This window comes from Micromesistius poutassou (genome assembly GCF_964030765.1).
Source record: "Micromesistius poutassou genome assembly, chromosome: 3".
Taxonomy (NCBI): domain Eukaryota; kingdom Metazoa; phylum Chordata; class Actinopteri; order Gadiformes; family Gadidae; genus Micromesistius; species Micromesistius poutassou.
The window spans coordinates 16,005,648-16,018,147 of record NC_140273.1 but is presented as its reverse complement, the minus strand read 5'-3'; the positions used below and the strand labels follow the sequence as shown (position 1 = coordinate 16,018,147).

Genomic DNA, 12,500 nt, shown 5'->3' with positions numbered 1-12,500 from the left:
ACAGGTCCTGTTGCAGGTCAATCTGATCGATAAAGTTATCTTCCTTATTGCAATATGACTCAGAGGCAAATGCATTTGCATTTGTTTCCTCCTCATTGCTTGGAGGAATATTTCCACAGCTTTTTCCGCAGTATAGCTTATTTATGGCAACATACATTATTTACAAACCATTTTCTCCATTCCAAACTTTATTAAATAGCCACCAAACTAGGGGAGTGACTCGTAACGCATCTCCAAATGCACTCAAGTTTCTCCCAAATCCCACCCATTGGCTCGTTCCCTACAGCCGGTTAGAAAAATCAATGTTCTGATTGGCTAGGAAGGCTTGCTTGAACGATGTCGACGATGGATGTTCGCTTAAATCCGATCCGTGCACCATATCACATAGCGACGTCGTAGGGAAATGTAGCAATAGCTCAGGAGGTAGAGTGTCGTCAGGAGCAATTAGGGCGAGGCGTCTTGCTCAGGAGGTAGAGTGTCGTGGTGTCCCTGAGCAAGACGCCTCGCCCTAATTGCTCCTGACGAGCTGGCTGTCGCCCTGCGTGGTTGACTCCGCCGTCGCTGTGTGAATGTGTGCATGAATGGGTGAACGTCAGTCAACACTGTAAAGTGCTTTGGATAAAAGCGCTATGTAAATGAGGGCCATTTAGTATTTTTTTTGGTTCAAATATTGTGTCACTTTGTGTATTGATTTAGACTGGGGAACCCTCCACAGAAAGAGTAACTTGCACTGTTTTGATGAGAGTGTACCGATTCAGACAATATAATAATTATCGCTCTGGCTCGAGGCAAACATTATTAGCGCCAGAGCTCTAGAGGGTTGTGAAGTGACCCTGATGCTCACGTCCGTATCGGTCACGTCCAAAACGTGGACAGTTATATTTGAAAAGAGATGAGAAAGACCATTCTGAGACCACAGATAACATCCATTAAAGTCAGCTTTGCACAGAAATTTTGAACGCAATTGCAATCAAAATGCATGACCTACAAAAACTTTTCTGCAAAAGTGTTGCGAAGACGTGACTTTTGTTGTCTTTGTGAGATCTGACGGTCTAAATTTAAATCTCAAATGACTCAATCGATGTACACACTGCTTCATCTTGGTTAGAAATGCTGCTGGAGAGGCTTGGGGTGAAAAACATGGCCATATAACCCTCTGTAAGTCGTGCAATGGGATTCATTGAAATACAAAAGGATTGTGAACCCTGCATTGTGGTGAAGGGAAACATGCAATTTCCCAAATATACTGATCAGATTAAGTCTGCACAATAAAATATAGTCCTTAATGACACATTTGAAAGGGATTTTGTTATGAAACATGGATCTTTATTTATTCATGGTGAGGTTGACATTTACAAGTAAATGCAGAAATGTGTTTGTACAGATAATATCCTTAACACTTATTAACTGGCATTTTGTTTTGCTGCTTGCTCATAGATGTTTTATTTACAGCTGTTGTTTGCTCAAAGATATACAGTGTTTCCGTTTGTGTTTCAAGGATCACTAAGTGTAATTTTTTGTTCTAACACACCGTGACTCTATACTCTATATTCATGTCATATTCAGCCACATCATCGCAGCGTGCCCCGGGAATGCTGCCTAAAAAGGCAAACATCTTTTTGTGATCTATTTTAGAAATCTGCTCAGTGTACTCTATTTAATGACCACTGTCTGACGAGGTGTGTGTAAATCCGCTCCCCCCCCCCCCCCCCCCACACATACACACACGTATGAACAGGCGCATGCACAAACACACATGCACAACCGCACGCACACACACTAACACACACACACACACACACACACACACACACACACACACACACACACACACACACACACATCCAAACACACAGACACACACACACACACACACACACACACACACACACTCAGGCATGCTGATCTGAGAACTAATAGCCAGCTTGTAATGTTTCATGAGCCTGGGTGTTTTGCAAGCTTGATGGCCTGTGTGATCTGTTAGCCATAGCTGATGGCGTTGGCAACATGTCTGCCGGTCTGACATCTGCCAATCAGAACACTGGGGCCAGTCAGTCACCTGTCAAGCGTTCCTCAGACAAGCGTCAATCACAACCTGCGAGAGTGTGATTGGAGCACATAGAGAGAGGGGTGGCTGATTTGATTCGTTGCCCGAGGTGTGTCCGGGCTAGGCTGGTTTCCAAGGCTCTGCGATTGAAACCCTTTTCTGTCCCATTTTATTATTCTGTCATTCAACACTGAGCGACACATCAAGGACGCATTAAGCCCCAGCATTGAGACACACGCCCAGGCCCGTCGTCCCGCCGGGGGGAGTGCGGAGTCGTGCTGGACGCTCCTTTGTGTGTCGTCTTTGTGTCTCCCCATTTTGATCTTATGTGGTTTCACAAAGCGTTATTTCCATGTTAGGATTTTTTTGTTTGATTTTTAACGTTATGTGTTTTCTCGTCTTTTTCGTCAAAAGAGAAAATAATGTTAATCATTAACGTTGTCTGTGATGTGTGTTTTTTTTTGTAAGTCGGGAAAGTCTTGAGCAATTTCACGACGTCAATTGATTTCAGAACTTCTCCGCCTCCGGTGAACAAGAAGCACCACCACCACCAGTGTCTTTTCCTTCAAGTAATTTTCAACAAACGACAACATTTTGTACATAATTTATTTTACCCAATCAATCAGCAAGTCGCATGTTCATTTGCGGCCTGCAAATCAAGGACTCTTGTTGTCAAATCAAAGTTTTCACCACTGGGTTGATTTTAATGGTTATTCTAGTAATTATCTGTAGCATCAGGGAAGAGCTCTGTCCTCTCCTCTGTGACTTCCCCCCCTCCACACAATGCTCCATCCAATTACGTGCTCTCAAATTACTGCTGAAACAAGCAAAGGCAGACTTATTAGATTAAAGACGAATACAACTCATTTACACCACATAATCAAATAGCCTGGCCTTACTATGGAGAAAACTGCCTCACCACGCAACTTTCAGACACTTATTCATTGCAGAAATTATTTAATATGGAATAGATTGATTTAGGTTTATCTTTCGAACCATAAATGAATTGCCGCTTGATTGCAGGCTGTGCATGTGAATGTGTGTTTGGGTGTGTGTGTGTGTGTGTTTGTGTGTGTGTGTGTGTGTGTGTGTAATGTATGTGTGTGTGTGTGTGTGTGTGTGTGTGTGTGTGTGTGTGTGTGTGTGTGTGTGTGTGTGTGTTGGGGTGGAGGGAGGGGGGTGGGTGTGTGGGTGTGAGTAAGAGAGAGAGAGAGAGAGAGACCGAGAGATAGGAAAGCACGGTGTGTATCAGTATTCATGGGCTATAGCCCTTTCACCAAGGCTTGTCTCACAGTAGGGGCTCAGTTCTACACAGATAAAGTGATTCTTTAGCAGCAAGGGATGCTAATCCTGACATCACACACGCATGCACAAACACCTAGAAAATATTCAAGCAAGGTCTGCCGGAATTTAATCCAAGGTTTCCACATAGAAGACACTTTGGCGGTACATTACATGACATTCAAGCCAAACACTGCGTTGTTGCAGCCCAGCACAGCACTTCACATATGTCCTGATGCACCGGGGTAGACGATAGCAAAGCCAACGCGGAGAACAAAGAGAGAATAATAGAAAAGGGAGACGCGCAGGGGGAGAGACGGAGAGAGGGGAGATGAAGCGAAGAGGAAGGAGATGGGATCCTGGTGGACTTATCAGCCCCTGAGCCCCGACCCTGCTGCTCTGCCCCCTGTCTCCTCCTGTGACGCTCCCGGTCTCCCTGCCTCCCTCTCCTCCCACCTCGGTCATCTCCGGCTTATTGAATTCTTCCCCAGGATCTCCCTAAGCAGCAGTCCCGTCCCCCCCCCCCCCCCCAGACACACACACACACACACACACACACACACACACACACAGCTGGATGCACGCCCGCTGTCACGCTGCACAGACCGATAGATCTCTCTGTTAGTTAGTCTGCGTTTGCGTGCTTGGGAGTGTGTGTGGTTCCTTGTCTGTTTGTGTGTGTGTGTCTACATGTCTTTGTGTGCTTTTATGTGTGGTTGTGTGTAGTCTGTGCTTTTCTGGTTGCTTGTGTGGGTGTGCGTGTGTGTGGGTGTGCGTGCACACGTGTGTATGCATCAATGTGTGTTTCAATATTTCCGTGCACGTGTTTGTGTATGAATCTGTGGGTGTGTGTCAACGCTTTTCGAGCGTGCGCGTGCGCGTGCGTGCCGTTCACGCTGCACACACACGCCTCCCCCCCCCCCCCCCACCCCCCACCAACCCCCTGGCTGTCATGGCGCCCGTCGAAGCCTGTTGATGCTTCTGGGAGGCAGCGGTGGAAGGAGACAAAACTGCAGCCGGCCGGCGAGCTGACAGGAGATGGACAGAGCAAAAGAAGACGAGGAGACAGGAGGAGGAGGAGGAGGAGGAGGAGACAAGGGAGAGGGAGAGCAGGAGGTCGGGGGGGAGGAGGAGGAGGGGGAGGGTAAATAGGTGTTAGCCTGATAGACAGGTAGACAGACTGGAAGGCGGACGGAGAGATGGCCGGGCGGGCAGACAAGCTATAGGTTAGCATGGTTGGGACAGGGAGACAGACAACAGACACCGAGAGAGTGTGTGTGTGTGTGTGCGTGCGTGCGTGCGTGCGTGCGTGTCCAGATCACCACCCAACTCTGCCGGTGTGTGTGTGTGTGTGTGTGTGTATTGTTTCTGTGTGTGTGTATTGTTTCAGTGTGTGTGTGTATGTGTGCGTTCAACTGCGAGAAGTATGTTGACATGACTGATGGGCAAGTCTGGCTGGCCGGAAGGGGGGGGAAGTGTGAGTCTGTGTATATCTGTGTGCGTATGTCTGTGTGTACGTGTGTGTGTGTGTGGCATCGAGTGAAACATGCTGTTTGCTGGCTCTGCTCCCCTTAGATGGAATGTTCGTCGTCTCTGTGTTTGGCTCCTAATGGACTCCCACAGATTTAAGTAGGAGGCAGAAGTGGAGGGCCATGACAAATATACTCAACAGTTTGTTGATAGAGCTGCGAGGACACACCAGCATAGAGAGAGAGCTGGAGTGATGGATCCATCTGCTCCGTCTTCTCCGTCTCCAGAGAAAGACTGTATTCAGGGGTGGCAAAGAACAGGTACATAACAGGAGCGGACAACAGTCGTAATGATCCACGACAAGCTGCTAGAGGCTCTTTTTAATTGTCATGTTGGTGTGATGGTGTTTTATATCTCGTTTGAGTGTGTGTGTGTGTGTGTGTGTGTGTGTGTGTCTCCATCCCAACACCAACAAATAAATAGTAAAATGGTTATGGTTAGGTTTTCAATTAGGAAGTGCATCTTGTGGATAGTGTGTTCTCAATCTCTCTCTCTCTTTCTCTCTTTCTCTGTCTCGCTCCTCTCTCTCTCTTTTAATTTCAATATAAAGGCTTTTTTGGCCTGAAAAAGGCTTTCCTTAATACTGCCAAAGCCCCACATAAGGACATAAATAACACAATAATAAGTAATGGTACAAGAGACAAGGCTCTAACTATCAATGGTAATGGTTATAGAAGTGAAATAATACAGTGATAATAGCACATGAAAGAACAATAATTATAAGGTGTTTTCCTTTTTTGTTTCAAGCCAGAGTTTATGTCAGCAGTGGAAAAATCTGGCTGCCAACAAGCAGAATCTTTTCCAATGTCTAATTGTGATTCAAAATATCGCTCTATCCCGTTCTTTCTCTCTCTCTCTCTCTCTCTCTCTCTCTCTCTCTCTCTTGGTCTCAGCCATTCTCTGTCTGTCTCACTAGCTCTCTCTCCCTCTCTCCCTGTCTTGCTTACTCACTTATCTCTCTCTCGCTCTCTCCTTCTCCATAGTTCTGTTGTCTTCTCTCTATGTCTCTCTGTCTCCCTTTCTCTCCCTGCATCGCTCACTCTGTCTTTCTTGCTCGCTTCCGTTCTTCTCTCTCTCGCGCCGTCTCTTTCTCTCTCTCCCTCTCCTCTCACCATCTATCTCTCTCTCTCTCCAACACGCCGGCACGGATACACCTACGCTGTACACCGTGTGGGTTTGAGTTATAGTTGTGGTCAACGGTGTGAGATTGGAGTCCCTTCAACGTGCCAAACACATCTACAGCGATGGGAATATTCCAAATAAATCCCAGCTATATCTCTCTCTCTCTCTCTCTCTCGCTCTCTCTCTCTGTCTCTCTCTCTCTCTCTCTCTCTCTCCCTGCTTCTGTCTCTCTCCCTCTCTATTTCTCTCCCTCTCTCTCCCTGTCTCTGCCTCGCTCTCTCACTCGCCCACAAGGAAGCCCACACCCATAACTCTTGTGTAAATCTGTCTTGGATAGAACATTTCCCTTTACTGCTCTTGGAAGACACCTATCAATTTCAGAGAGAGAGAGAGAGAGAGAGCGGGAGAGGGAGAGGGAGAGAGAAAGGACGAGTAAAGGTGATAGCGGGTGAGAGAGCGATAGAGAGGAAGACTGAGAGAATAAGGAAGAGATGGAAATAAAGGGTTAATTCTGGGACGGTTCAATAGATTTGAGGTACAGCCCGGAACCAGCAATGCTTTTATGGTGCTTGATAGTGTGTGTGTGTGTGTGTGTGTGTGTGTGTGTGTGTGTGTGTGTGTGTGTGTGTGTGGGTGTGTGTGTCAGCATACGCGTTAGTGTGTGATTGCATGTGCTTGCGTGCATGAGATGAATTGTTGTGATTCAAGAGGCCACAATAAATCAAACAGCCGCCGTTTCAGCACACCCCCGTTCCCTCCCCTGTACACTCGCCGCCCACCCCCTACCCCCCCGGCCCCCCCCTTCCTAACCAGACGCCCAGCGCAGGGTGTTTAGCAGGGGGCGGGCCGAGACACCTGCTCCACAGCCCCCTCAGCCAATCACCGTTGACCTGCTGACTCAACAGCCAGGGTTCCTCCATTGTTCCTGATGGAGAGCTCTGTGGGGGGGTCTCCGCTCCATCAATTAGAGCCCGCCGCTGCTAACATCAGCTAAACCAGATGTTGTGTCTTTGGGCAATTGGCTATTTTTTTGTTGTGGCGATGTGATGAACGATGCCCGTGTTTTTCCTCAGCTGTATTCGCCCCGGGTGTGCAACAGTGTGTTTGTCTGAAATACCAGGAAAATAACACGCTTCTTCTTCTTTGCTCTCTCTTCTTCTTCTTCTTCGTCGGTGTGCGTGTGTGTGCGTGTGTGTGTGTGTGTTTGTTTTTGTTTGTGTCCATGTGTGCGTCTCTGTGTCAGAGGTGGCGCCGTACCTGCGGGGGAGCGGTGTGGGCCAGCAGGTGGTCCTGGAGGGGAACAGGATGGTCCTGACCTGTCTGGCAGGGGGCAGCTGGCCCCTGCAGTACCGCTGGAGTCTCAACAACAGCTTCACTTCCGACTGGACGCCGCAATACAGGTGAGCCCCGTTCCCTTTGTGTGTGTGATGTGTGATGTGTGGTGTGTGTGTGTGTGTGTGTGTGTGTGTGTGTGTGTGTGTGTGTGTGTGTGTGTGAGGCGAGGTTGTGTTTGGAGTGGTTTTAAACACACGTTTTAAATGGTGCGTTTTATTGGGGGAGACCGCAGTGTAAAAGAGACATGTGAAAAGGATGTCAGTGTGTCAATGTGACAATAAACTATTAAATGGTTCTCTGTTTTGTTTTAAACTTGAAATCACCAAAGGTCGAGGGCAAGAGCGGGGTTTGTGTTGCGTTTGATTGTGTTTTTATTGTGCGAGTATTGAACAAAATAAACAATTGAATTACATTTCATTTGGATAATGGCTTTTGTCAGAAACCTGTTCTGGTTTAATTAAATGCATAGACGCATTTGATCACATCACATTACCCTGATCATTCAACAAAAAAGTCAACAATGTTAATGAAATTATCATATATATTACTGGCCCCACACTATCAATATAAAGGTTTTGGATGCCAACACAACTTGACTCACTTAATGCGGCCTATCGTCTCGTGTGCTTTCACTTGAGGACAAAAACATCCAGTAACCTTGGTTTCTGATTCCGGGCGCTGTTTCTGAAGCCCGCTCACGCAGCACGTAGCATTGTTCCTGTTTTCTCCACTATTGATCGCATGCCTCCATTGTTCCCGGCCTCACTTGACATGGGCCGGGAGGAAAAGCGTCCTGACAAATGACTAACGTAAACTCAAAAAAACTAAAACCCCTCACAAAAACAACAAATGAGTTGACATGTTCCACATGAAGGCGTTGGCTGAAACACGACCGTTTGACGCAGTTAATGTGGCCCCCCCCCCGGGCGGTACACTTCCTCCCCCCTGCTTGACCCTCCACCCTGCTCCGTCTCTGGCCGGGGTCCCAGGCACCACGGGGGGGTTCAGCCCCCTTGTTGTGTGATGGAGTGGGTTAAAATAAGGCCAGAACATTTAGACAATGGAGCCAAAGTGTGATTAATAATTATATCAGCGCCGTAAATATGAAAAAAACGCTCCAGGGAGAAACAAGGGAGATACGATCCAATCAATGCCAAGCTATTCCCTGCTCTCTTGCCCATCTCTGTTGCTCTCTGTGTGTCTCTCTCTCTCTCTCTCTCTCTCTCTCTCACACACACTTTTTCGCTCTCTATCTCTCTCTCCCTCTGTCTCCCACTCTCCTGCTGTCTGTCCCTATCTCTCTTGTTTCTCTCTCTCTCTATTTTTCTTTCTGTCTTGCTATTACTCTCTTGCTCTCTTTAGCTCTCTGCCTCTCTTGCTCTCTGCCTCTCTCTCTCTCTCTCTCTCTCCCCCTCTGTTGTTCTCTCTCGCTCTCTCTCTCTCTCACTCGCTCCTCTCCTCCATATCTGCTTTGCACTCCTCCTCTCGATGCCTGTCTATCCATGCATCTCTCTCCTAGATTTCCCGCCGTGTTTATGCACGCAGTCAAATACATTTTTCAAGCAGACACCAGAAGAATTTTGGGCACGCATGAATGTTTAGAGTTGCATACGGGCCCCAGGAGAGGGGCGGGGGGGGGGGGCGTGGCCACGTAGGGCATTGTTTAGACTTTGTCGGACATCCGGTTTTTGGCAGGTTTAGTTTGGCACGGAGAGCGGGGCGAGGCATAGAAAGCAAGCTTTTGTGTTTTTGTGTGTGTGTGCGTGTGTGTGTGTGTGTGTGTGTGAGTGTGTGTGTGTGTGCGTGTGTGAGTGTGTGTGTGTGTGCGTGTGTGTGCGTGCGTGCATGCGTGCGTGTGTGTGTGTGTGAGAGTGTGTGTTGTCTGTGAGACCATCTATAAATCCAAAGTGTGGATTTAAATATTCCTCACCAGCCTCTTTCTGTAGTCCTGTTTAAAGGGCAGAGCCAGCGTAATCCTGTACCTTTCTTGGTGCTGAAAATCTTAGCGCATCCCTCATAGGAAGCAGATCCAGTGCAGCACCTGGCCAGCACATGAGGCTAGAGGAGCAAGACCTGGTCTGTTGGCGGGCCTTTGGGACCTTGGCCCTCAGCATCATGCTGTTATCCTGCAGCGCTTTTATATCTGTAGAAAAGACAGCACCAGTCAGGGCCAGAAGCTACACTTTGCTCCTGTTCTAAATCAAAGGAGGATTTTTTTTCCACAGCGCTAGGAGGCTGCTGGCTGTGGCAGAAAAGATGACAGCAAAAAGTATTTTATTGATTGGGATGTGTCAGAATCCCATGCACTGTTAAATGAGAAATGAACAACTTTGGGCTTCAACTTAGTGACAGCTTCCCTAAAAATGCGATCGAAACACAGTCTTTTTTATTAAACAGACAGGCTTAGCGATTTAATGTGATCCAGAACACAGTTGCGTGCACAATATTTGTAAACTCACTCACAAGCTTTTTGATCGTGTTTGTGTGTGTGTATACATATTTGTATGGGTGTTTGCATTTGTATGCATTAAATAAGTGTGTGTGTGTGTGTGTGTGTGTGTGTGTGTTTGTTTTTCTGTGTTTCTGTCAATTACACTGTGTTTGTGTTGGCAGCATGCATTGGCAGCATGGGGAGTTAAATACTTGGCTGATCTGCTGTTGGTTAATGAGACTCAAAGCGATGACCATTGTGAGTGTGTCAATGTGTGTGTGTGTGTGTGTGTGTGTGTGTGGACCACTGCTCCATCCTGGCTGCAGTGCCATGCCTTCCATTAAAGCTACTGCAGACCATTAAAACACCATTAAACCCAACTCGGACACACGTGCTTGAAAGTCTGTACAAAGGATGCCTCAAACATCCATGAATTCAAACACATACATGTTCAGACACACGCACGCACGCACGCACGCACACACACACACAGACAAACACACACACACACACACACACAAGCCTCTGAATCCCCTCCCTGCTGTTCAATTGTGAACTGTTACAGCCTTGGTCTTATTCCCTTCCCAGACAAGGTCATGAAAGGCAAACACGACACACACCAACACACACACACTCACACACACGCACACACACACACACACACGCACACACACACACACACACACACACACACACACACACACACACAGAACTCTGCCCTCCGTTCTGTCTCTTATCATCTCCGAGCTACATCTCCAGCCCCCTCCCGCCCACCACCCCCCGGATCTGTCTGGTGTGTTTGTGATGTGTGTTCACAGCTTATCTGACCCTGTATTGCGTGTGTGTGTGTGTGTGTGTGTGTGTGTGTGTGTGTGTGTGTTGTCCAGGTTGCCGCTGCCCTCTGTGAGCAGGACGATGGCCGGCCTCTACCAGTGTGTGGTGAGGAACAGGATGGGCACACTGCTTAGCAAGAAGACCGACGTGAAAGTGGCCTGTGAGTAGAGCCCGCACGCACACACACACACGCACACACACACACATGCAACCACACGACACACACACGAATGCATGTAAGCATGTGTGCTCTGTCATGTACTCTGGCATAGAACCAAACACTTGCATGCATAAAGACACACACACACACACACACACACACACACACACACACACACACACACACACACTAGGGATGTGAATAACTCTATAATAATTCTCTATAATATAATAATTTTTCATGGTTGAATAATCAGTGGGTGGTATGAACGAGTAACCGATTATTCGATGTGTGCCGACATTCACAAAGGCAGCCATGGATCATCTGCCTTACCATGCGCAAAAGCGCCGGTATTCGTAACCTCTTCTTTAAGTTCTACATTAACATTTCTCATGTTTCCCGAAACGTTCTTTGCTACGAATCGGAAGCACTTTGTAGAACCTTCTTATTCTTCTTCTTTAGAAATCCCTGTTGCGCATGTTCATTCCAAGTTCGCATCCGTAGCCAATTGAGGCCAAATGAAACAGCATGTTTGAATTAAGGATATTGTCTCGGCTGTTCTTTATTTTGGGCCGTGGGTACAGCAGGCAAGGTCAGCTCGACTCGCTTCCAATAACTTAAAAAACTCACAACTTCAAAAAATTATTTTATTTATTTTACAATTCAAAAATGAACAAAACTGTCTTCTAAATTAAGGAAATGATACTGGGAAATGAATAAACCATTATAAGCAACGAGTGAACTTAATAAGCGATTGAAATACTTTTTGCAACCACCGCCTCTTTCCCTTGAGTTCTAGTTTTCACCTTAAATATGCGACAGATGTAATTAAGGCAACCTGGTCTCACAGGAATCCGTGAAATGAGTCGGTCTACGTCCCGTTTACAAAAAATAATGCCCATAAAAGATTTGAATATTAAGGCCTGCCTAATATTCTTTCGAATATTATAAAAAAAATTAATATTCGAATAACGAAGTTCGGAGTCAAAGCACGAGTCCATACACACAGGTAAACAGTGACGGCGTTTGTTGTCTCGTTCCACCGCTGGCTTTTTTTGTCCTAAGCTTTGGAAAATGCCTGCGGAACCGATGTCTGAGATGCAGAGACAGCTTCACGCTACCAGCGTCTGTCTCGTACGGTGAATGAGAGCTTGTGAAGGGGCGCAGGCGCACTTGCTGCGCGGCTGCGTGCTTGCACAATAGCAGACTGCCTGAGAAGGCAGCATCGCTGTCAAATCTGTCCCTAGGAAAAGTAACGTTGCGCCGAATTGAAAAAGGAACTACGTTTCGTTAGTATTTTCCCATATATACCATATTTTCAGTAGTTACGTGTAACTTGACTTTTTACATGAACAAGTAGTTACCTAATGCGTTACACACAACACTTAGCGGTTGTTACATCGGTGTCACGGTATCGTCAAAATCCATACCGTAGCGCAAATTCACACCGGTGTACTTTCTGTACCGTTTATACCGTACACCCCTAGTGTATTGTGTATGTTGTTTTTCTGTACATGATTAATAATAATAAAAAAAACGAATAGTGCTACAGAACCAACATTAGTTCCGTCCGTTAATTCTCGTTTATTTGAATGGGAAAAAATGTTAACGGTCCAAATGTTAAAAATCGGCCTTGACCCTTGGGAACGAATAATCGAATAATCGAATATTCTGACCCATCCCTAACACACACACACAAAAACACCTGCGCACAGACCCTCACACATAAAAACATACACACGTGTGACAAACCCACACAC

The 12,500-nt window shown here is 46.7% G+C and overlaps 1 pseudogene across 1 annotated transcript in view; it reads left to right on the top strand.

Moving 5' to 3' along the window:
• LOC311341063 (protein sidekick-1-like) overlaps positions 1-12,500 on the top strand; it is a 209,210-nt pseudogene that overhangs the window by 85,836 nt on the left and 110,874 nt on the right. The window contains exons 2-3 of the transcript XR_014684114.1: positions 7,224-7,380; positions 10,634-10,740. The product of XR_014684114.1 is annotated as a protein sidekick-1-like (transcript). The remainder of the gene's footprint in view (positions 1-7,223; positions 7,381-10,633; positions 10,741-12,500) is intronic.